This window comes from Dermacentor andersoni, chromosome 1 (genome assembly GCF_023375885.2).
Source record: "Dermacentor andersoni chromosome 1, qqDerAnde1_hic_scaffold, whole genome shotgun sequence".
Taxonomy (NCBI): Eukaryota; Metazoa; Arthropoda; class Arachnida; order Ixodida; family Ixodidae; genus Dermacentor; species Dermacentor andersoni.
Genome location: NC_092814.1, coordinates 115,362,574 through 115,385,883, shown reverse-complemented (window position 1 = coordinate 115,385,883; position 23,310 = coordinate 115,362,574). Strand labels below are relative to the sequence as shown.

General features: G+C 48.3%; 1 pseudogene; it reads left to right on the top strand.

Annotated features, from left to right (window-relative positions):
• The first annotated feature begins 174 nt into the window (after window positions 1-174).
• Window positions 175-2,156, top strand: LOC140215241 (uncharacterized; annotated as a pseudogene).
• The last annotated feature ends 21,154 nt before the right edge of the window (window positions 2,157-23,310 follow it).

Sequence of the window (23,310 nt, the reverse complement as noted above, 5' to 3'; positions counted from 1 at the left end):
AAAGCCGGGAAAGAAACTTCAACTTGAGAATCTCAGGCCTATATCGTTAACGTCGTGTGCTGGCAAGCTCATGGAGCACGTCATCCTCACACGTCTAACTAATTACATGGAAGACAACGGCCTTTTCCCGCACACCATGATTGGGTTTAGACCAAAGCTGTCTACACAAGACATTATGTTGCAAATCAAACACCAAATAATAGACGCGGGACCTCAAACACTAGATACAAAAGCTATCCTTGGTCTTGATCTTACGAAGGCCTTTGATAATATCACCCACAGGGCTATTTTAGAAAACTTACAAGGCCTAGGAGTGGGGCAACGAACCCATGCGTATGTTAAAGACTTTCTCTCTGACCGTATTGCGCAAATCACAATCGGTGAAGTAAAATCCAAAGAGATAGAACTCGGAAGCCGGGGCACACCACAAGGATCAGTCTTATCTCCCTTTCTTTTCAATGTAGCTTTGATTGGCCTGCCAGCAGAACTAGAAAATATAGAAGGATTACAGCATAGCCTGTACGCCGATGATATCACCCTTTGGGTAACAGGTGGAAGTGACGGGCAGATTGAGGAAATCCTCCAAACAGCCATACATAGGGTTGAGAAATATGTCGTGGATAAAGGATTGAGATGCTCGCCGCAAAAATCAGAATTACTTCTATACCGACCGACACGCAGGGGCCGTAAGAGTTCTACGGATAAACCAAACATCACGCTTTTTGTAAATGGCAACCAAATACCTATTGTCGACAGCATTGAGTCCTCGGCCTCCACGTATCAGCGAATGGTCACAACGGGGAAACAATCAGAATACTAGAAAACAGCGCACAACAAACAATGAGACTAATTAAGAGAATTGCTAATCGCCATTATGGGATGAAAGAGAACATTCTGGTACGACTAGTCCAGGCTTTTGTCATCAGCCGCATAGTATATGTAACCCCTTACCTAAATCTCCAAGTAGCAGAAAAGACAAAAATCGAAGGCATCATTAGACGATCATTCAAACAAGCCATAGGTTTGCCGATAAACACATCGAATGACAGGCTCCTAGCCTTAGGTGTTCACAACACGCTCGACGAACTCATAGAAGCCCATACGATAGCGCAATATGAAAGGCTCTCGCAAACACCTACTGGCAGACACATACTTAACAAGCTTAGAGTAACATACGCATCACAATATGGCACTAAAGTAGACATTCCCCACGACATAAGGAAGAAGCTCATTATCCCACCGCTACCCAAAAACATGCATCCCGAACACCACAGGGAAAGGCGGGAGGAAAGGGCAAGGGCTATACATAGGAGATTCCAACGCTCTCAGGACGTGGTGTACGTCGACGCGGCAGAGTACACGACTAATCAGAATATGTGTATCGTTGCAGTGAACTCGGAAGGTGAGCCTAAAGTCAGCGGATCTATTAAAACCAACAGAGCCGAGGTGGCTGAGGAATCGGCCATTGCTCTTGCAATGGCTTCCACACTGGCCACGATAATAGTCAGTGATTCTAAAACCGCCATCTTAAATTACGCAAAGGGGCGCATTTCGCCGGAATCACAACGTATCCTGGCAAACTTCCGCGGTGAGCGAGTTGTCCATATCATCTGGGCACCTGCGCACTCCTCCCTCCCCGGCAATGAGGCGGCCGACGCCGTGGCTCGAGGACTCACAAGCCGAGCCACCGGGGCGCCGCGGCTGGGGCTGACAGGGGACCGGATGGTTGGCTACAGGGAGATAACTAATCATTACAGATTGGGGAGGGTGCGTTTTCCTCCCGCACACTCATCACTTAATAAGCAGCAGGCGGTGGCATGGCGCCTCCTTCAAACAAATACATATCCAAATCCGGTTACTTATAATCATTATTACCCAGACCAATATTCGGCGAATTGTAAATTTTGTCAAGAAAGGGCGGACCTGGATCACATTATCTGGGCCTGCCCTCGGGTGCCCCGACAGGGCCAAAAAATTCAGGATCGGAAGCAGTGGGAGACCGTGTTGCTCAGCTCGGCCCCCGAAGACCAACTTCTGGCTGTCCAGCAGGCCGAGGATGCCGCTAGAGCTCAAGGGCTTCTGGCCGCCATCTAGGCGGGGTTGGCCCCCCCACCAATCTGCCGGCTATATAAATAAAGGTTATTTCTCTCTCTCTCTTTGCATTTCGCCCCCATCGAAATGCGGCCGTCGCGGCCACGATTTGATCCCGTGACCTCGTGCTTAGCAGCGCACCACCATAGCCGCTAAGCCGCCGCGGCGGGTCTAAGTTGACCACCACGGTGTCACGCGCACAAGCAAACCTGAACACATCTCACTCGACGACCGCGGAAATTCGCTGTCAAAACGCTGTAGTGAGGAAGCGCGGCATCAGCAGCGAGCAAATTGACCTTAGTGCTGTCCCTCGCTTCAACGCGAACTAAGCGGCAAGAACACTGCGCATACGAAGCTATGGGCCCTCGACGCAGCTGGACACTTCTCATCGCAGATCGCTTTCAAGATAGGGCCCGCCCGGCCGCGCGCCGACGCACCATACGCTGTAGCCGGTGGAGCAAAACCTCCTCTCCCCCTCCCCTCCCTTCGGTCTCTAGCCCGCGACAGAAGACGGCGCTCTTCCCCTACCGCTTTCCTCCCTTGCGCGCGCGAGATTGAGCCTCCATCGTCGGCTGACCCTCGAACAATTTCACTCGCACGTACAGCATACGGCGCGTGGCGACGATGTTTTGGCCCTTGCACTTTATACGGAACATCACAGTGATGCCAACAGGAACGGCATGCGCCTGGACTGCGTGTATATTTGCTATCAGAATAAAGCTACTGGATAGACAGCTACGTAATAAGCAACAATACAGCAATAACACGCCTTTGAGGGACGGAGTACAAATACGGAAGGAAGGAGAAACTATGAAAGGACAGGAAAGAGGAGTGCAGCTAGAAAGAATTAAATTCTGGGGTTGTAACCACGTTGTGATTATGAGGCTGGGGTTGTAACCACGTTGTGATTATGAGGCACGCCGTAGTGGAGTACTCTGGATTTATTTATACCACCTGGGGTTCTTTAACGTGCTCCTAATTCTTCGTACACGGGCGTTTTTGCACTTCGCCCCCCATCGAAATGCGGCCGCCGAGGCCGGGAGTCTATCGCGCCCCTTTGGGCTTACCGGAGCAAGGCCACAGCCATTACGCCACCCCGGCGGATGCAGCTAGAAAAAGGCTCATAAGAAAGTGCCAAGCTCGAAATGGTAAGAAGACGGCACGTTTTGTTTTTTTTTTTTTTTTAATATATCGACATGGAGAAAATGACCTTTGTAAGGACTGCATTCTGCGAGAGCTGAGTTTCTGATAAAAAAGCCAGGAGCGTGGAAGGGTCTATGTTCCCTGCAGTGGTTGTCTTCTGCGGAACCCACAGTGAAACGAAGGCTAGTAGATCCGAACATGGAATAGTTCCACGAATGATTTTGCATGAAATAAAGACGTCGGTCCAACTACGTCTGTAGCTAAGTCACGGAAATCTACGATAATTAATTAAACTTGAAAAGTTTTTGGAGCGCGAGGTCAAAAAAGGATATTTATATATACTCATGAATTTTTCTGGAAATGCACAATTAAAGTGCTATTTGAATTACTTGTATCATTCCACACCACCGAGACATTCAAGCAATGGGAGATAAATGGATAGAGACAATTTAAGGAAGAGAAGTGACATACGGCAATCTCTTGTAAGTCTGTAGATAGAACCAAGCTCGCGGAGGCCTCGTGATGCTACGCACATTGTGCGGGCGGAGAAGATCAACGTACTATCAAAGACCACACCGAGATCGCTTATTTCAACAAGTCAGCTCAACGCTGTGCGATCAGCAAAGAAACTACGGGAAGACAATGTTATGGGTTTTACGCGAATGTGACAAAATTCTGGTTCGAGATAAGTTTAGAGTGAGTCCTTTTAACTGGCACCATTCGGAAAACGAGGATAGGTCGGACTGCAGAGCGCGGCCGTCCTCGATACTGTGTATCTCATTAAGTATTTTGATTTCGTCGCGTAAACAAGAAATGAGGTCATGTGGTTTGCATAAGAAATGGTCATCGATGAAAATTAAGAAGGAAAGCGGACCTAACATGCAACCTTGGGGCACACCACTAGATACCGTATAGACTAAAGCAGATTGACCATTGACGCTCACGAAGCAGGACCGATCGAGGAGATAGCTGCGTAGTAGAGTTGCAGCTTCAACACCGTAATTCACAAGCTTCTGGAGAAGTAAGGGACGATTTACTACGTCAAAGGCTTTGCTGAGATCGCAGTACACAGCATCAACATGCCCTATTCGCGTGACAGGTGGGGAAACCTGCATCATAAAGCTGACAAGGTAGGCGGTCGCTGAGCGGCCAGAAAGAAATGTTTGCTGATTTGGAACAATAATTTTTTTTTTGTTTTTACGCTGGAGAACAACACACTGCGAATAGCTCATTACAAAAGCTTGTAAATCTCAGAGAGAACAGAAATCGGCTGGTAGTTTGAGACATCCGTTTTGGGGCCAGAGTTAAAGACAGGTAAAACGCCAGCGGTTTTCCAAACACGCGGTAAAGTGCAATTACTGAGACAGTTATTAACGATTGATGTCCGCAGGGGTACAAAGATACTGACGTAGGCTTTGATAATGGCAGCCGGCATGCCACCTGGGCCGGAGAAATATGGCCGCAGACGTCTGAAGCATTTGCTGATGAGATCCTCGTCAATGAGCACCGAGTTGGAGGTTCCAACAGAAGAACGCAGCTATTGGACAGTGACGGTAGAGATAGAGATGAAAAATGAACAGAGAATAAATAATTAAGCGATAGCTTACACAGAAAGCCAGCGAAACACACAAAATAAAAAAACTGCCGCGCGACTACTGGCGCGGAACTTTTCGCGCGATTTCGAGGGCTTCCTTCAGGTTTGGGAATATCTTTTATGTAGCACGTATTGAGCTACAGAAAGCTGGATCGAGAATTTTTAAGGGTGGTCTACAATTTTCTCATTGACACTCTTGCTTTGAATATAATACTTAATAAATTGATTAATTAATAATAAATAATTATGCCATAAGGCTAAATGCAACAATAAATCCTCTGACTTACTCCAGGCGACGCGAAACAACATTACCTTAGTTTTGTCTAGCTTCCTGGCACTTCGAATATTTTTTTATTTTTGACACAAGTAACGTGGGCACAGGGTATACGTTATATATTGTAAACCCCAATCGTATGAAATGTCCCCTTTTTATTTATATTTATTGATGAACTTATACCTGGCTTACTGGATGTAAATGTTACCATGCTTGGTGTCACGACGCTTCTTCGAATACTGCTTATGTTTCATATCTTTCTACTGTCTGCCTATTCATATCCCGAAAAAGCCGCAGTTGCTTTGACTGAATGAACGTATTTCTTGTACCAAGCCAAATACTGTGCGGTGGACGTTTGACCGGCTGTGTATGTATACTATACCAATTCTCAAGTGCGCCAGTACCAAGACCAGCAGGGTGTTCCTGGGCATGCTAATATAATTAATTCATTCATTCATTCATCGATTGATTTATTTATCATTCTTATTATTTTTCAACAATTAAATTAGCCATCTCCTCAAGCTTACCTATTGTATTAAATGCAATTATTATTTTCAAGTTGTTTTTATTTCTTCGTTGAAAGGCTTACAACTTTATTGCACATTATTTTTTTTTTAATTTATGATCGATATGTTTGATATCTTCGTTTACATACTTGAATATACTTCTGTTCCTCTATTATATCGACCGGCCTATCCCCAAAGGTGCTTTGTGCCATTGTACAACAGGAATAATAATAATAATAATAATAATAATAATAATAATAATAATAATAATAATAATAATAATAATAACCAGTTCTGTGCCAGAATGTCCCATGCATTTATTACGTCGCTTTACTACTACCTTTTCTCACGGCACGACCGAGCTCATGCAGCAGCAGCCTCTCTGATGCTTTATTTAAAATTGAAGCATCAGAAATGAATATGATTGACGCATGTGAATTGATGCCTCATTTTAAAAAACAATATTGTTGACAATGGGCGATTTCTTAAATAAACAAAATGGAAGATTTAAGTAAACAACCTGTTCTCAATCAGTGCGGTGCACACTTGAGTTTTCTGTTTTAAACGCAACAAACTTAATTGAAGCACGAACCAGTGGAGGCCGAACAAAACGATCTATTTGTTCCAAGGTATCGTGCAGGACTACCGAGGTAAGTCATGCGGTACGTTCTAAGCTGACCATCAATGCTTACCATAAGGGTGAACGTTCTGAGCCAGGGAGGCATGTGAATCCCAGAACGGGCGACCACGGGCGCTCCTTTGCGTGCGAAAAGCTCGCTGCTCTACACGAGCCGTGCAGCTTGAAGGTCGCCCTGCGTCTGAAGAACTCCCGCATTCATTTCTGTGAATGGCACCGGAGTAAAGACTCCGTACGCTTGTCGGCACCAGTGAGGGAGACAAAAAGTTCGACAGAACGCATCTCACGATGACTGTCGACGGTAAAGCGCTTAGCATTAAATCAATATAGCGGCGCAACGTATTGCCACCTTCGAAACGAGTTATGCATGAGGCGTGTATTGCAGCGGGATTCCTGTTTCGCGTTTCTCTAAGAACACTCGGTGCCATCTAGCGGAGCCGCCGCGAAGCCTGGGCGTGGCCTCCAAAATGTATGTCGCGCCGGTGCGTGCGAACGCTGAGAAACGCGTACCGCGCCAACCACACGTAGGCGTCGGAACGCGACCGCCCGCGCCGCGCCGCGCCGCGTCTGGGCATGCTCAGCGCCAGGCACGTAGACTGCATCGCGGGCTGGCGCGTGGCGGCGTCGAGATCTAGCAGCGCTAGATATTTACACCTGTGCCGGCACCGGCCGCCCGCGTCGCCCGCGTGTCGCGACCCTGCGTGAACATGGCGAGCCAAAGTGGCTTTTGGAACGAAGCTGGTTGTTGAACCACTAGAAGCGATATAATAGCTTGTAGAAATAGAAAACCTAATTTCAAATTTAAAAATATTCAGGCTTACTGTCATGGAAGGAAGGAAGGAAAAAGTGGAGAAGGAAGGCAGGGAGGTTAACCAGTTTTGCCTAACCGGTTTGCTACCCTACACATGGGAGGGGGATGGGGGGGATGAAAGATGGGGAGAAGAGATAGAGGGCACATAACACGGCACACACATCGTTGGTTACAGTCTGTCACTCTTGTGTGGTACGTGACATCACTGTCACAGTCGCTTGTCCAAGCCCGTATCCTTCATAAACCGAAGTAGTCCCTTCGTCGCCTTCAGCTGCGATGTCTTCAGTCGGCGATATGTGAAAATGGTTGCAACTGACAATGGTCTACTGTCAAGGTGCGCTAGAACGGACGCCATGGACTGTCTCTGAACATTATATTCAGGACAGTCGCACAGAATGTGTTCCAGCGTCTCCTCGCAAAGACAGGCATTGCAGAGAGCGTTGTCGGCCATTCCAATGCGAAACGAGTAAGATTTCGTGAAGGCCACCCCTAGCCATAAGCGATAAAGCAGGGTGGCCTCACTTCGGCGGAGTCCGGTTGGCATACAGAGATGCATCAAGGAGGGCAGGTCGTGTTGATGATCGCTGCGGTTGGTCTGGCTGCTTGGTGTGCACCATAGAGAGAGCGTGATCTCCTGTGCAAGCACTTGAAGTCTGCTGGCTGCGTCGGAACGTGAAAGTGGTATGGCCTCTTCCTGTGTGTCTTCAAGAGCTGTCCGAGCGGCTTTATCGGCGTCTTCATTTCCGATGACGCCGCAGTGACTTGGCAGCCACTGAAACGTCACGTGATGTCCTTTCTCATGTGATGTATGAAGTAGGCATCTAATATCGAATACGAGCTGTTCAGATGGCCCGCGACGCAGAGCTGATAGTACAGATTGTAGGGCTGCCTTTGAGTCGCTGAAAATTGACCATTGTCGAGGTGGTTCCCGATTGACAAAACAAAGTGCAGCTCGAAGAGCAGCTAGTTCCGCAGATGTAGATGTCGTTGGGTGGTCAGTCCTAAAGCTGATGGTAATACCTCTTTCTGGGACGACTGCAGCACCGGACGAACACTGGATGTTTGTGGAACCGTCAGTATAAATATGTGCACTGTCTGCGTACCTCTCGTGCAGAAGAAGCAGAGACAGTTGTTTCAGCACAGGCGACGACAGCTCAGACTTTTTCCCGATTCCTGGCACGTTGAGATGGACTGTGGGGCTGACAAGGCACCAAGGGGGCATCGATGGTTTAGATGCAGCGGTGAAGCCCGAGGGAAGTTTGTCGTTGTACTTGACAATAGTTTTTGAGAATGATGCTTGGTGCCTGTCTGAAGGTAGTGTTGCAAGGTGGTGATAGGGGGCCCGTGCCAAATGTCTGATATGCGTTCTCAGGGTTTCCACCGTGATGTGAGTCTGCATTGGATGGTCCCGAGCAATCGCAATAGTTGCCTCAGTTGACGTGCATCTCGGCAAACCAAGACAAACTCTGAGTGCTTGAGCTTGCGCTGCTTGCAGAACACGAATATTTGTCTTGCAGGTGTTGTTCAGTACAGGTAGACTGTATCTTAAAAAACCGAGAAAGAGAGCTCTGTAGAGTCTCAGCATTGCGTCTACTGACATCCCCCACGTCTTTCCTGTCAGGTATTTAAACAACTGGGAGGTTGCTGTTAGGCGTCGTTTCATGTAAGCCACGTGCGGGCTCCAACAGAGGTCTCGGTCGATAATTACGCCTAGAAATCTGTAGGTTCTGACATAGGAAATGGTCCGCCCGTCGATTGAGATGACATAAGGCGTCATTGGTTTGCGAGTAAACGCCACTAGGGCGCATTTTTCTGGCGATATGCTGAGACCTTGTTCACACAAGTAGCTCGCTGTCAAAGTAGCCGCTCTCTGAAGCCGTGCACGTATCTGAGGACGTGTGACTGCCGAAGTCCAGAGACAGATGTCGTCTGCGTATACTGAAATTTTGGTGGTAGTTGGCAAGTGTTCAGCAAGCCCAATAAGAGCGAGGTTGAATAGCGTCGGGCTGAGAGCACCGCCTTGAGGAACGCCCTTGCTGGTATAGCGTCGCGTAGTTGGGCCATCGTCAGTTAATACATAGAATGATCTTGCAGATAGGTAACTTGCAATCCATAAAAATACTCGGCCACCTAGGCCAACCGTCACAAGAGCGTCGAGAATAGCCTCATGCAATACGTTATCGTATGCCCCTTTCACATCTAAGAATAAAGCTGCAGATAAACGTTTACGGGATCTTTCGTGCTGGACATATGAAACGAGATCAACTACATTGTCGATGGAAGAGCGGTCACGTCGGAAACCAGCCATGGAACTCGGATAAATCTTGTAGTGTTCAAGGTACCATTCCAGGCGGCCAAGGATCATCCGTTCCATTATCTTTCCTACACAGCTGGCCAACGCTATCGGGCGGTAAGAGCTGAGCTCTAGTGGGGATTTGCCCTGCTTCAATATTGGCACCAGGCGGCTCACTTTCCATTCGTCAGGAACGTTTCCCTCCTGCCATGAGGTGTTGTAGAGACTCAATAGTGCTGTCCGTGCGGATTCTCCGAGGTAGCACAAGGCTCGGTATGATATACCATCTGGACCCGGAGATGATGAGCGCCTGCAGAGAGCTAGTGCCGCCTCGAGCTCCTCCATTGTAAAAGGAAGGTCCATGCGGCAATCTCGGGAATGGGGGACATCATCTCGGGCTGGAGGATCCGGGCGTGTCGCTTGGTCTGCCATTCGCACACAAAAGTCTTCTGCGACATCGATGTCTTGCCGCCCTTGGAAAAGCGCGAGTGCCTTGAATGGAAAACGCTGTTCCGGAAGGCAACGCAGACCTTGCACCGTTTTCCAAATGTGAGACAGCGGCTTGCGGGGGTCGAGTGTTTGGCAAAACGTTGCCCAACGTTCCGACGCTAATCTATTCATTCGACGCTGAATCTTCTTTTGTATCCTCCTGGCTGCCCTAAGGTCATGGATTGATCTTGTACGCCGATATCGACGTTCCGCCCGGCGACGAAGTGCGCGAAGTCGCTCTAATTCTATGTCGAAGTCGTTTCGCGTGTGAGAGATCGTCAGTATGCGAGTGGCGTTCCGCATCGTATTTTTAATTGTTTGTTCTAACCCAGAGGGCAGGCCCTCGCTGCAGGCATCTTCCATATCAGATTTGAAGTTGGCCCATTGAATCGTCCGAATGGTATTCCGTGGGCCAGATCTAGACATCAAGCCTTTGATGTTCAGATAGGTGGGAATGTGATCACTCCCATGGGTCTCAATATCTGGAAACCACTTCACATATCTGGCGAGAGAGTTGGAGACAAAAGCAAGGTCGAGGCAGCTGCCGTAGGTCACGCCTCGAAGAAAGGTGGGGCTACCATCGTTCAAGAGAGTAAGGCCATAGTTGTAGGCGATGCTTGATAATCTTCGTCCTCTTGCATTTGTCTTTGTACTTCCCCATGCTGGATGGTGTGCATTGAAATCTCCTATGATGACCCATGGAGCGGGGCAAACACTCAAGATATCCGCTAATCTTTTAGTGTCGAAATTGTTGGAAGGCGATATATACACGCCTATGAGAGTAAACAAGAGTTTGTTCTTTTTAACTGTGACGCATATATACTGATTGTCGTCGTGGGGCGCAATCGGTTGCAAAACATAGGTGAGTTCCCGACGAACAAAAATGATGATTTTGCTGCATGCACTATTTGTTGATGACATGAAACATTCGTACCCTGACAGTCTGATTGGTTTCGACAAGTTGGGCTCACAAATGACGATGAGTGGAAACACATTGGTGTACACATACTGACGGAAATCTGAAATTCGTGATTTTAGCCCTCTGGCGTTCCACTGCATGACGGACGCTGCCTTGACTTCTTTTCGGAAGGATGGGGTATGGGTAGCCATCTTTCTAGTTGAGGGATTCAAGCACTGGGCTTAAGGCGTCCAGCACTTTAAGTGCGCTTCGAGCAGACGGTGTCCCCATCTCAACTAAAATCGTTCGGATGGCCTCCATGAGGGAACGTAGCACCGAGATGACTTGATCTGTTTTAGGTGAATCATCAATGGCCGGAGAATGCTCCGGTGGCGCCGTGACCTTCTGAGGTTCCTTAGCAAGGGAGCGGCTCGGTAGCGTAGGCCATTCCTCTAAAGAAAGAGTCTTATCTGATGCCCTCGTGGAAGTGGTGGGCCCTATCGCGTCGCGACTAAGTGGTACCGTAGTGGAGCGGGTACTATCGCTTCGCTCATGCGCCTTCTTTGAAGACTTACGACGGTGCCGACGTCGACGCCGACGCCGCACTACTTCGGCTGCCTCCCTGTGGGCCGAATTGTCTCTGGCCATTTGCTTCAGAACCGCGCGCTCCCTCTTGATGCGGGGGCAGTCTTTCGACGAGGCTGCGTGAGGGCCGCTACAGTTGGCGCACTTCAGAACTGTGGCACCGCAGGTCACTTCTGCATGAGGTTCAGCGCAACGGGGACACAGAAGCGAGTTCGGACACACGTCCTTTACGTGTCCTAGCCTGAAGCACTGATGGCATTGAAGCGGCTTCTGGATGAATGGTCGAACTGGATGTCGAAAATGTCCGACTTTAACGTGGGAGGGTATGCAATCCCCCTTGAAGATTACTTTTACGCAGCGCGTATTCCCAAGACGGCGCACTTGCGTAATGATCGTGCCCTCGTTTGCCGGCTTGATGAGGCTAGGTAAATCTTCATTGGGAATGGCAATGTCAATGTCGTAAATTACACCGGCTATCGATGTGTCGTCGATCGGGATGAAGGGGCGCATTTTGATTCCGCCAAGCTCCGTGATATCTTGAAGTGTTCCAAGCGCACTCGCGTTGTACACGTCTATGGCGAGTATATTCTTGCGTGGGTTTATTCTGATGTCTTTAATTTGATCCGGCACCGCACGTTCCAGAAAAATGGATAGGGCTTGCCTGTTCAGCAACCGTAGGTTGCTTGACGGTTCTTCCGGCATAAAGATGATGACGTGTGGCCAGCGCGCAGGCCTTGACTTCATAGTCGTAGTGCTCGCAGGAGGTGACGGCGCTGTGTTGGCGATCTTTCTCTTCGCCCTCTTACTCCGGACGGGTATGAAGCCGTCGTCGGATGAGTCGTCTTCCGACATAGAGTACAGCTTGGTGTCCTCGGTGTCGCTGGGGGAGCCAACTCGCTTCCTTGCGGTTGACAGCCGTGATGACTTCTGGCCAGGAGGGCCTGTGGCATGCTCCGCGTCCATGGTCGCAAGACGGGGAGGTAAGGCACCCCGAAAGGCAAAGAGTTCACCAAAAATGCAGAGAGCACAGAAACAAGCGTTCTGTCAAGAAGACACTTCGTCGTCTTCAGGCTTACTGTCATCTTTCTCACACTGCTTACCGTGGCCGCTGGGCTACCTTGAACATTGCGGCCTAGCAACACTGCGCCGCGACAACTGGCGCATCATGTGGGTGCGCTGCCGAGAAGTCCACGCGCGGCCTCCGAGACGAGAAGCGCGGCGCACCGGTGCCCACGAACGCTGAGAATTGCTCCGTCGCTTGCCACACGCCCTGTGGCACATACGCAGTGACACAAGTCGGTCAGATGTTCAACGAAGAGCGGCACGTATCCAGCGCATTCATGGCGCAGCTCGCTAAAGCCTGAAAGACGTTCATTGAAAAGCGACACATACCCAGTGCAGTTGTGGTGCAGGCTGCTAAAGCGCCGGGTTGCTGTCCTTTAGAAACCCTTGTTACGTGGGTTTGATTCCACCATGCATCGTAGAAATGTCAGGGGTATTTCTTGTCATTATAGAGCGGCACATTCCCAGTGGCAATTACTGTGATTACCCCAGTGGGCATCAAAGAGGTTCACTGAACACCAGCACAGACCGAGTAGCGCATACCCAGCGCTCCAAGTAGGCGTCAACGAGAGAGAGACAGAGAGAAATAACATTCATTATGCTCATAGCAACTAAGACCACAGTCCGTCAAAAAGTTACTCCGAAAAGCGGTACCTACCCAGTCCCGCATCTACAGTGAGCCATGTCGGCGTGAAAGAGGTTCGTTGAACAGCGGCACGTATGTACCCACTGCCACATACTCAGTGACCCAAGTTGGTTCGGTGGTTAGTTTCGAACCCTTTTCCCTGAGCACACAGCCCGATGCTCTGGCCATTCGATGGCGGACTGCTCAGTTACCCAGGCAGGCGGGAACACGGTTAGATGCGAGCATAGATAGATACACGAATACAAACAGATATACAGCCCCCGAAAAGAGCGTGAAGTACCCTAAGAATACTAACGCAATAAATAATAGAGAAGCACAGAAAGAGGTAAACTTCCTGTTAACTGTTGTGTCAGCATAACCTGAGCGGTTGCTGAGAGAAAGGAAACGCTTGATGAAAGCATGCTCGCGAAATCACGAATGAAGCCATGCTGCGGATATTAAGTACCTTCGGCGGACTTAAACAGTGTTTCCTTTTGACGGTTTCACCATATAAGAAAGCAAATTCAGCCGGTTCACCTGCGTGTCTTTCCCTTATCATTATGTCTCTCTCGTGCTTGTACACTGAGTATGGTCGGTAGTGTATTTGTAAATTTAAAAAATTGATATATGAGCGAGGCACAAGCGGTGCCCGCTGGCTTGGAAACATCGTGGTCTAGCGCTATTTATAGGCAGGCACACCCTCAACACACCCACCTTTCGCTTATTTGAGAAGGTTTTGCCAGAAACAAAGAGGTGATGAAGCATTGAGTTCATTAAATATAGATATGGCAATACATTGTCAGCGCGCTGTATACTACCGCTACTGTGTTAACCTTGCGCCGGTCGCTCGGACAGAGAAAGTCGAGAAGAGAACGCTGAAGCTAACAAATTCGAGAGTGTTTGTGACCACTGTTTTTTTTTTTTGATGATGTAGAGGCTGTCTTCGGACAAATATAAAAGAGTCTATGCAAGGTCGCGTCACTGTTAATTGACTATTCCTGGGGCGCATCATCCACATTACGCTGGCGCTTTGTTGCCACGCTCGGTCTTGTGGCGAATGCCGGGGCACGAGCGTTGCACAAATATAGTGCAGAATGTGTTTTCAAAGGGCGCCGTGTGCGGACGCACATGTGCAGTGTCGTCGAGTGACGCACAAAATTTTGCTCTGCAGGTCTGCCAATTTTCAGTGTGTCTTTGTGAAAGATGCTTTACTATGGTACAACCAGAGCAAGGCGGCTGCTCGTACGTGGGGTAACCTTATAACCTTATACCAGGGAAATGTGTGAGCCCGTGTTGGGATGAGGCGTTTCAGTTCGGCAAGTTGGCAGTGATTCATGGAATTGAAAGGGCCAAAACCAGGGCTTAAAATCTCCTTTCATTGGAGGGGGGCCCCTCATAGGATGGCGACATATATATGTTCATTCATTCCCGAAAGCCAGAAAAATAACAAGAATGGTAGCAAGACGAGCCAGAATACAAAAAAAAAAGAAAGAATACCTATTCTGACTTCACACGTGTTAGGTTCGTGTTATATACGTATATCAGTGAAGCGTTGAATCGCAGGATCCGGCAGGGAAACAGGTCAAATAATGGAAGTACGTAGGAAAAAATACCACGAATTTAGTAGCCTTTCGCACACAGCTAAAATACGATAAATTTTCCGAGGAGCCGAAAACACTAGTATATCTACTTGCCTGTCAACTTAAAATAGTGTAGAGTGTGTCAAGAAGCATGCAAAGTGTTCCAGAAGAGAAAATAAATAGGAATGGCTGACGCGATCAAAAGCTTTAGCAAGGTCTATAGCAGTGCAAGCTGCTCAGTGGACCGTAACAGTATTGAAGAAGTGTACGGGTGATATGTATGTTGGTGGGAATAGATCGGCCCATAACGTCTGATGGGAACCAATGAGAATTGATATCGCAAATTGGAATCTTTAGATAACGCTGTCGCAAAAGATTTATAATCAACGTTTGACAATGGGATTGGTCTCTAGATTTCTGGAGAACGCATTTCTTTCTTATCTGAACTTTTTGGAATTAAAACTGTGTTGTTTTTGCAAAAATATTGCGGAAGGGCGCCCACCTCTAAACTTATAGTAAATATATCCAATAATATGGGACTGATCATTCCTTTAGAAGCTTTGTAAAATTCCCTTGAAAGTCCATCAGGGCCGGGAGTTCTCGATAAAGGTAGCTGATAAATAACTAGATCAATTTCTTGGATCGTAGGGGAAGCACTCATGAATGTACACTCATCATCCTGTGAAGGTTTTACAGGAGACAAGCTTCCTGCCACTTGCTGCCTCCACTTCCTTGAACTCCAGTCAAAGTACTCGTGCCCAGAATTTTAGACTGATGCATCCAAGTCGCATACCGGCGTCTCTTATGCTGCAGTCGGCCCATCTTTTACGGAATCCAGTTGCTTGAACTCGGAAACGAGCATCATTACGGCCGAAGCCTACGCAATATTGCCGGCTGGAAGGCACATCAAAGAACTAAAGCTACAAAAGGCTATCATGTTTACAGATTCGTTAAGCGTCGTGAAATCGTTAAAATCTCTAGAAAAGAATAAAAACCCTGTCTTAATTTGCTCAATTTTATTCAATCCTGTGTACTTTGTATGCATCTCATCAACATATCGTAATATGCTGGGTACCTGGCCACAGAGGAATCGAGGGTAACATATGCTTGCAGATCGTATACCTATATCAGTAACTACCACATCAGCAAATTCTTCCATAGATGTTACTGCTACAGATTTAAAGCCTTTCCTATGCAAGAAACTGTGGGACAACTGGCAAAACACTGGGAACACTGAAACACTCTACAAACTTCACGCTATTAAGCCAAAGGCAGGAAGCTGGCCACCACTTACAAAATCAAGACAAACCGAGGTTATTATCTGCCGTCTTAGGATAGGCCACGCGTGTGGCATTCACTCCTACCTGTTGACTGGTGATCAGCCTCCTGTGTGTGGCAAACGTGGCGAAGCCCTAACGGTCCTTCATGTCTTGATAGAGTGTCGGAAGTAGAAGCTCAAAAAGTACTTTGCCCTGGCATATAGAAACGAAATTCCTCTCCACCCGGCAATGTTTCTCGGCATTCAACCACTTTTTAATATTAGATTCCTTCTAAAATTTTTACAAGAAGTTGGTACATAGCACGTTATCAGCCCAAAAGTTTCGTAGCACATCCTCTTACTAGAGGCTGCTGCTGCGATAACATACTATAAAGCACGCGCCTCCCAGACCTTGCGTTCAAGGGATCACTGGTGAGATACAAGGGCTACTTTCACTCACACGTTCACTGAATTATTCTCGTGTAATTGAACTTTTATGGCCATAGCATACATCACTAATTATTATCCTTCTATTTGTTTATTCTGTTATTATTCTACTGATCATGATTACAGAATGTAGCTTTTGTGTTGATAGTATACATAATTAGTCATTTCCATACTTTATTACATACATGTTTACGCACTTTACAGCGACAGCTTTAGGGCCCTTTTACAGCCGCAAATCATCTACTTTGCCCAATCCACTACTACATTGTCAACTCACTAACACTAGCTTGGCGCTCTTTGGCGATACCTGGCCCTTACGCCATAAAACCTTATATATCATTAGGAGACACAAAACTCTCTAAGACTTTTGCATCGTGATCGTTGGGAGGGGCACTCAACAACACACTGTAGTAACTTTCAAACTGGGAAATTGCCATTCGTATTTGTTACAAGACTACCTTTGGGGTATATTCCCGCAATTACTTTGGAAATAGTGCGACGTCGCTCATCAAGTAAAGCTTGGCGTGTTGGCTGCTCATGAGTGCACAGCACGCCAGCTTCGAGATCTAATTCGTGCACATCTGTAACGCACTGCGTCATACTTTTGTAACTCGCATTTAATATTTTCTATGGGATCGACGTAAGTGCCTGCAATTTCGCATTGCATCTCGTAAAGAGGACATGGCTAGGAACTGAAAAAAATGTGTCCCCCGAGATGTTGACAAAAACAAATCATCATGTGGGCCCATCCCGGTGATAGTACAGAAAGGGTCCACGCTCAATGACACATACTCCTGTGGGCTCGGGGACCTGTAATGTGCCCTTGAACTAGCCTTGTCACACGTGAGACTGAAATAGGTCCCAGGCAAAAGGGTAACAACAGATATATTTGAAAAATCGTTGTAGAACTTTTTTTTCAAAAAGGACTTAAAAATTTACAGGGCGTCTTACGATCTCTCTCAAGAGGTGAACGATGAAAGCCTCCTCTTCCTCCGCTTATCATTCGCCTCTTTCTCTTTGCCTCTTCTCTTTCTCTTGATTCTTTTCCTCTTTCTCTTCTTTTTCTTTCTCTTTCCTTCTTCTCTTCACCTATTTCTTCTTTCTTCGTTCCTTCTGTTTCTTTGTCTTCTTTTCTTTTCCTTCTTATGCTTGCCTCTTTCTCTTTACTCCTTTCCCTTTAGCTATTTCTGTTTCCTTCTTATTTCATTATTATTATTATTCATTGTTATTAGTCATTATTATTCATTACTGCTCACTAGTACGCATTCCTAGTCATTTGTAATCAATTGTGGTCATTACAAGCCGTCGTTAGACATGTTGGTCATATCCTAGTCATCAGTAGTCATTATAAACCATTTCATTCATTATTACTGATTACTGGTCATTACTAAGCATCTTTAGTCATTTCTAATCAGTTGTAGTCGTTACAATTCGTCTTTAGACATATTGGTCATATCGTAGTCATTACTGGTCATTACAAGTTATTTCAGTCATTATTAGTTATTAATGCTTACTAGTAAGTATCTTTAATCATTTGTAATTAATTGTGGTCATAACAAGCCGTCGTTAGACATATTGGCCCTTTCGTAGTCATTAGTAGTCAGTACAAGTCTTTAGTAGTCTTGTTAGTCATTACTACTCATTACTAGGCATTCCTAGTAATTTCTAATCAATTGTGGTCACTACAAGCTGTCGTTAGACATATCGGTCATTTCGGAGTCATTAGTAGTCATTACAAATCATTAGTACTCATTATTAGTGACTACTAGTCATTAATAACCTCTGCCAATCTCTATTATAACGTTATCATTCACTAACTGTCACTGTCAATCATTTTTCATCTGTCTTTAATCTGCCTTCATATGGCGTGATCACGCTTCGACGAAAACTCCGACGGTGTGGTCTGCTGACACAAACTTCATCATGAGCCTAAAAAGGCTTTCGCCTTAAAATTGTCGGTGCCAACCGTGCAAACGCACTAGTGCCACTGCTCGCGCATTCGTCGTCGTCTTCTTCTTACATAGCTGGTTCTGTTGTGTAAAAGAAATCTCAGTGCCCTTCCACTCTGTGAAGAAGGATGACCAGCGAAGCTGTGTATGTAGGCCCCTTAATGGCTATCTGAACCTCCTCCGTGGGTCGGCCCGGCATTGCACTATCTTCGGGATCGCGCCACGTATGGGGAGTGCTTAACGCCTGCTTGACCTCCACCGCGGGTCGGCTGGCATTGCACTATCTTCGGGATCACCCCATGTATGGGGATTATTGTTTAACGCCTGCTTCACCTCCGCCACGGGTCGGCCCGGCATTGCACTATCTTCGGGATCGCTCCACGTATGGGGGGTGCTTAACGCCTGCTTCACCTCCACCTCGGGTGGGACCGGCATTGCACTAACTTCAGTATCGCCCCACGTATGGGGAGTGCTTAACGCCTGCTTCCTCCGCCACGTATCGGCCCGGCATTGCATTATCTTCAGTATCGCCCCACGTATGGGGAGTGCTTAACGCCTGCTTCGCCTCCGCCGCGGGTCGGGCCGGCATTGCACTATCTTCGGAATCGGCCCACATATGGGGAGTGCTTAACGCCTGCTTCACCTCCGCCACGGGTCGGCCCGGCATTGCACTATCTTCGGGATCGCGCCACGTATGGGGGGTGCTTAACGCCTGCTTCACCTCCACCTCGGGTGGGCCCGGCATTGCACTATTTTCAGTATCGCCCCACGTATGGGGAGTGCTTAACGCCTGCTTCACCTCCGCCGCGGATCGGGCCGGCATTGCACTATCTTCGGAATCGGCCCACGTATGGGGAATGTTTAATGCCTACTTCACCCCCGCCGCGGATCGGGACGGTATTGCACTATATCTTCGCTATCGTCCCACGTATATAGGAAGGACTTAAAGGGAAACTGAAGAGTCTGTCGAATTTAATAAGACGCTCATATACGGATGCGGACACCTTATAAACCATGCAGATAAAATTTGGGGGGGGGGGGGATTTTTCACTTAGGAGCGACGTAATCGCTGGTTAAAATTACGCTGTCGCCCGCCCCCCGTCGAGCGCCGCGCGCTGCTGCTGACGCTGACGATGCGAGCGGAGACCGAAAACCGCGGCGTAGTAACGTCAGCATTGGTGTTCCGTTCCTTCACAGTCTCCGCGACCGTGCCTGACCGTGCTTGTTTCTGCGTGCGTGTCGTCATAATCTGCTTCGCTCGACCCTGCATTGCTTTGTTTGTGTGTATGTAGAGTGGTAGTTGACGTGCGCAGCATCAATAGAAGTGGTGGGTCGATTATGTTGGCGTTCTGTGCAGCCTACGGCTGCACTAACACCAGCGGCCGCGACAATGTTCCGATGTTCCAGTACTTCCCGCAAGACAAGAAGCTTACAGATAAGTGGGAGGCTGCTGTGAAGCGAAACAACTTCAAGCGCTCAAGAACAAGTGCTGTGCTCTAACCACTTTCGTGACGACGATTACTACCAGATTTATCAATAATGCGTGAATGAGTGAGAGTAGAACTAGCTGCTAGCAGGCTTTCTAAACGCAGCGAGAGAAGGTCGAGGCAACGAACACATAAAGACGGGACGGGTCCGGGCGGACGGATGGTAACTGGTCTTGGAAGACCTTATGAATATACGAACTCATCCAAACCTGGATTTTGATTTACTGCTAGCTCCTTCGTGTTAGCACGCTGAACGGAAGGTGCATGTTTATCGCCCCCCCTTGACGCAGGTTTGGTCGCAAACCGCCGTTAATTTTCCATTCGTACGTGTGTTGTGAAACAGCCTACATGCAGCTACCATAACCCAGTGCAAGTGTAAAATTTTCATGTGTTTGAAAGCCAGCGCACGCCAGGGCGCTGCGTTCCCCTTCTCTAGCGCAGAGAGAGAAACCGGCCGTCTCACGTAGCCGACGGAATTCGCCGGCTTTAGGGCTCCGGTTGGGAGTAGCGTGCGGATGGCGCACTGATGAAGGTCACTACACGTGCTGCAAGAGCCGGAAAACTTTTCCCTCGTGTAAACCGTCTGTGTAGATTGCCGACCACTTTGGGGAAGCGCACAAATGCCGACGATCGCATCCCCGCTTACGTTCCACGAGGAGGCATATAGGAACATAACAGTGCAGTTGTTTACCCGGAAACGAACTCACTGGATCGCTAAATGCAGCTTTGCAAAAAACATACTCACTATAGAACATTTCTAACACGAGGAGATGCTAACACTTCGCTTTCGGTCCCGTCGAAACCACTGCTTGCTACCAGCATCTTTTGCTTCTTCGAGAGGCCGGCTCCTCGCAATCGGCTCGTACATGTAGGGAGCAAAGCCGAACTCTTCAGAGAAACGCAAGCTCTCTAAATTTAGCATTTTTTTTTTTTTTTGGAGCCTGGGCATTCCGGCTGAAATCAAGAACACACGCCTACGTGCGCCTGTTTGACGAATACAATGCATTAAACCAATTGCAGGCCGTAAAGCTGCCCTTGAATGTATTTTAACTTTTTTGATGCTTGCGATATTTTAACTTTTGCTCGCGACTGTGCATTCTGGAACGCACGCGACCACCAGCAGTTCCGCTACAATGTACGGTGAATCATGCATATAAATAATCCGGTGCACTTTTTCCGTAGGTTAGATTTCGACGACCGACGACTATGATCGCCACTGTCGTTGCGCGTTGAGTGTCACGTGCTTTTTCTGAGCAATATAGCGTTCAATTCGAAACTCACAGTTTTCGTACTCTGTTTCTTCGCCCTCTCTACTACGTAACAATATTTTGGCATACGCACCACTTTTCTCTCGTTTTAGGCCTGGCGAAGCAACGAGTGTTTCCTTTCGAAAGCGATCGGTAACTGGCGAAAGAGTTCTGAGCCCGCTGACACAGTTAGCGGAAAAGCGCGCGAGGATACGCAAGCCCCGACACGCACGCCCGACAGCTTGCGCAGCTCAGGCGTATAGAAGCGATAGCAGGTGGGGTGTATAACATGTGCTATGGGGTGCGCATTTGTGCGTCGAAAAATGGAGCCGGGCATCGTTTCCGCTGCTTTCCTGCCGCTTCTTTATTTTTTTCTTATTTTGCGAGCATTAGTACATGTGTCTGCAGAAATGGGTGGATAGATGCAAAACCTTAATGAAGGTCCTGAGGTACGCGACTCAGCGCGCTGCGGGCCGCTCACACGTTGGGACAGTAAGGCTATGCCCGACCGCCACATCGTGAGCCCTCTGGACAGCCCATAGTTGCGCCTCGGCATCGGGGCTCTTGATAGCGGACAGCCACTTGTCCTCATTGATTTGTTCTGTGCCTCGTAACGAGGGGCAACGCCAGAGCATATGGTCTAGGCTAGCGTTGTCATTGCAGTGCCTGCAAGAACTAGTGGCATAAGTGTCGGGATAAAGCTTGTGGAATAAAGCCGGGCTGGGATACGAGCCTGTTTGCAATAATCTGAGCGTCAATGCCTGCGCTCTATTTAACTTCTTGTGAGGAAGGGGAAATTCTCTCCTGCCGAGATAAAAGTGCTGCGTAATTTCATTGTATGTGGTCGGTTGATCTCTGTTCTCCACCACTGCGGGCCGGCCGTGGAGTTCTCCATGATCGCAGAAAGCGGGACCTCGCGCCTTGGAGTCGGCCAGCTTGTTGAGGTTTGTGGGGCCTCCAATGATGGATCCCATGTGAACGGGGAACCACGTGAGAGTGTGGGTGGCGATGCTTTTGCCGTCGAGGATGTGACAGGCTTCCTTACACACGGCGCCAACGCTGAAGGCGCGGATGGCTGCCCTGGAATCGCTGAAGATATTGGCATGTTTGTCGTCCAGGAGGGCCAAGGCAACGGCCACTTGCTCGGCCGCACGCGACGACGTGCTTCGTACCGAAGCGGCGTTAATGGTCGAACCCCTGTGGTTGATCGACACTACCGTGAAATTGTTGATGTTGCCATACTGGGCCGTGTCAACGAAGCAGCCGCCGCCAGGGAGTTCTGTCGCGCGGCGTAGGAGCGCCACCGCCCTGGCCTTCCTTCTGTCTACGTTGCGCTGGGGATGCATATTGCGCGGGGTGGGGGATATTACGCGCCGAAACTGCGATTTGATCATGAGACACTTCCTATACAGTGGGGGACTCCGGATTAATTTCGACCACTTGGGGTTCTTTAACTTGCGTCCAATGCACGGCGCACGGGCATTTCTGCATCGCTCCCCCATCAAAATCGGACCGCCGCGGCCGAGGTTTGCTCCCGCGACCTCGTACTTAGCAGAGCAACGCCAAAGGCACTATAAGCAACCACGGCGGGTGAGTGTGCAGAAGAGATCGCGGTTGTTATCATCGGGGTAATACTGCAAGTGCGTGACACTTGGACTGCTCAGGATTACCTGGCACCACTCTTAGCGTAGGACAGCTAGAAGGGGTACGCGTCGTGAAGTTGTCATGTAGCGAAGGACAAGACACCGGACTGATGGCCCGAGTGAAAGAGGACAAATCACGGACGACACGCTCAACAGGACGCAAGCCAATCAGGACAACGTGCATTCTCGAAAAACGTAACTGTTTGGAGTTGGCGTTTCAAACAATTTGTATGAAAGAGCGAAACATTTGATAACGGGACAGGAACACAAATACATGAGGACGAGCGCTCGTTTTCATGTATTTGTGCTTCTGTCTCGCTGTCAAACGTTTCGTGCTTTCACGCAAGGTATTCTCGAATTGTGGGGCGAGTGCTCAAGCATAGTGACACGCGTTTAGATTGTTTTTTTTTCTTTTTTGTTTCTTGAGTGATCGCTTTTCACCGAACAACCATTGTAACAATGCTATCGCCAGGCGCAAGGCACGCGCTCATGTATCAGAACTCTCTCGAATGGTTCGCCAATACTACAGCGAGGCAATCTTGTCTAATCAGATTGCATGCGTGTAAGAGTGTTGCGTGCGCATTCTGGAACTGCCGCGAGCACCAGTGATTACGCGGGAACGTGCGAGGAGCCATGCATGATAGCCGACGCGTTTGATTAGTACATCACATGTACTACGATCGACAACTGT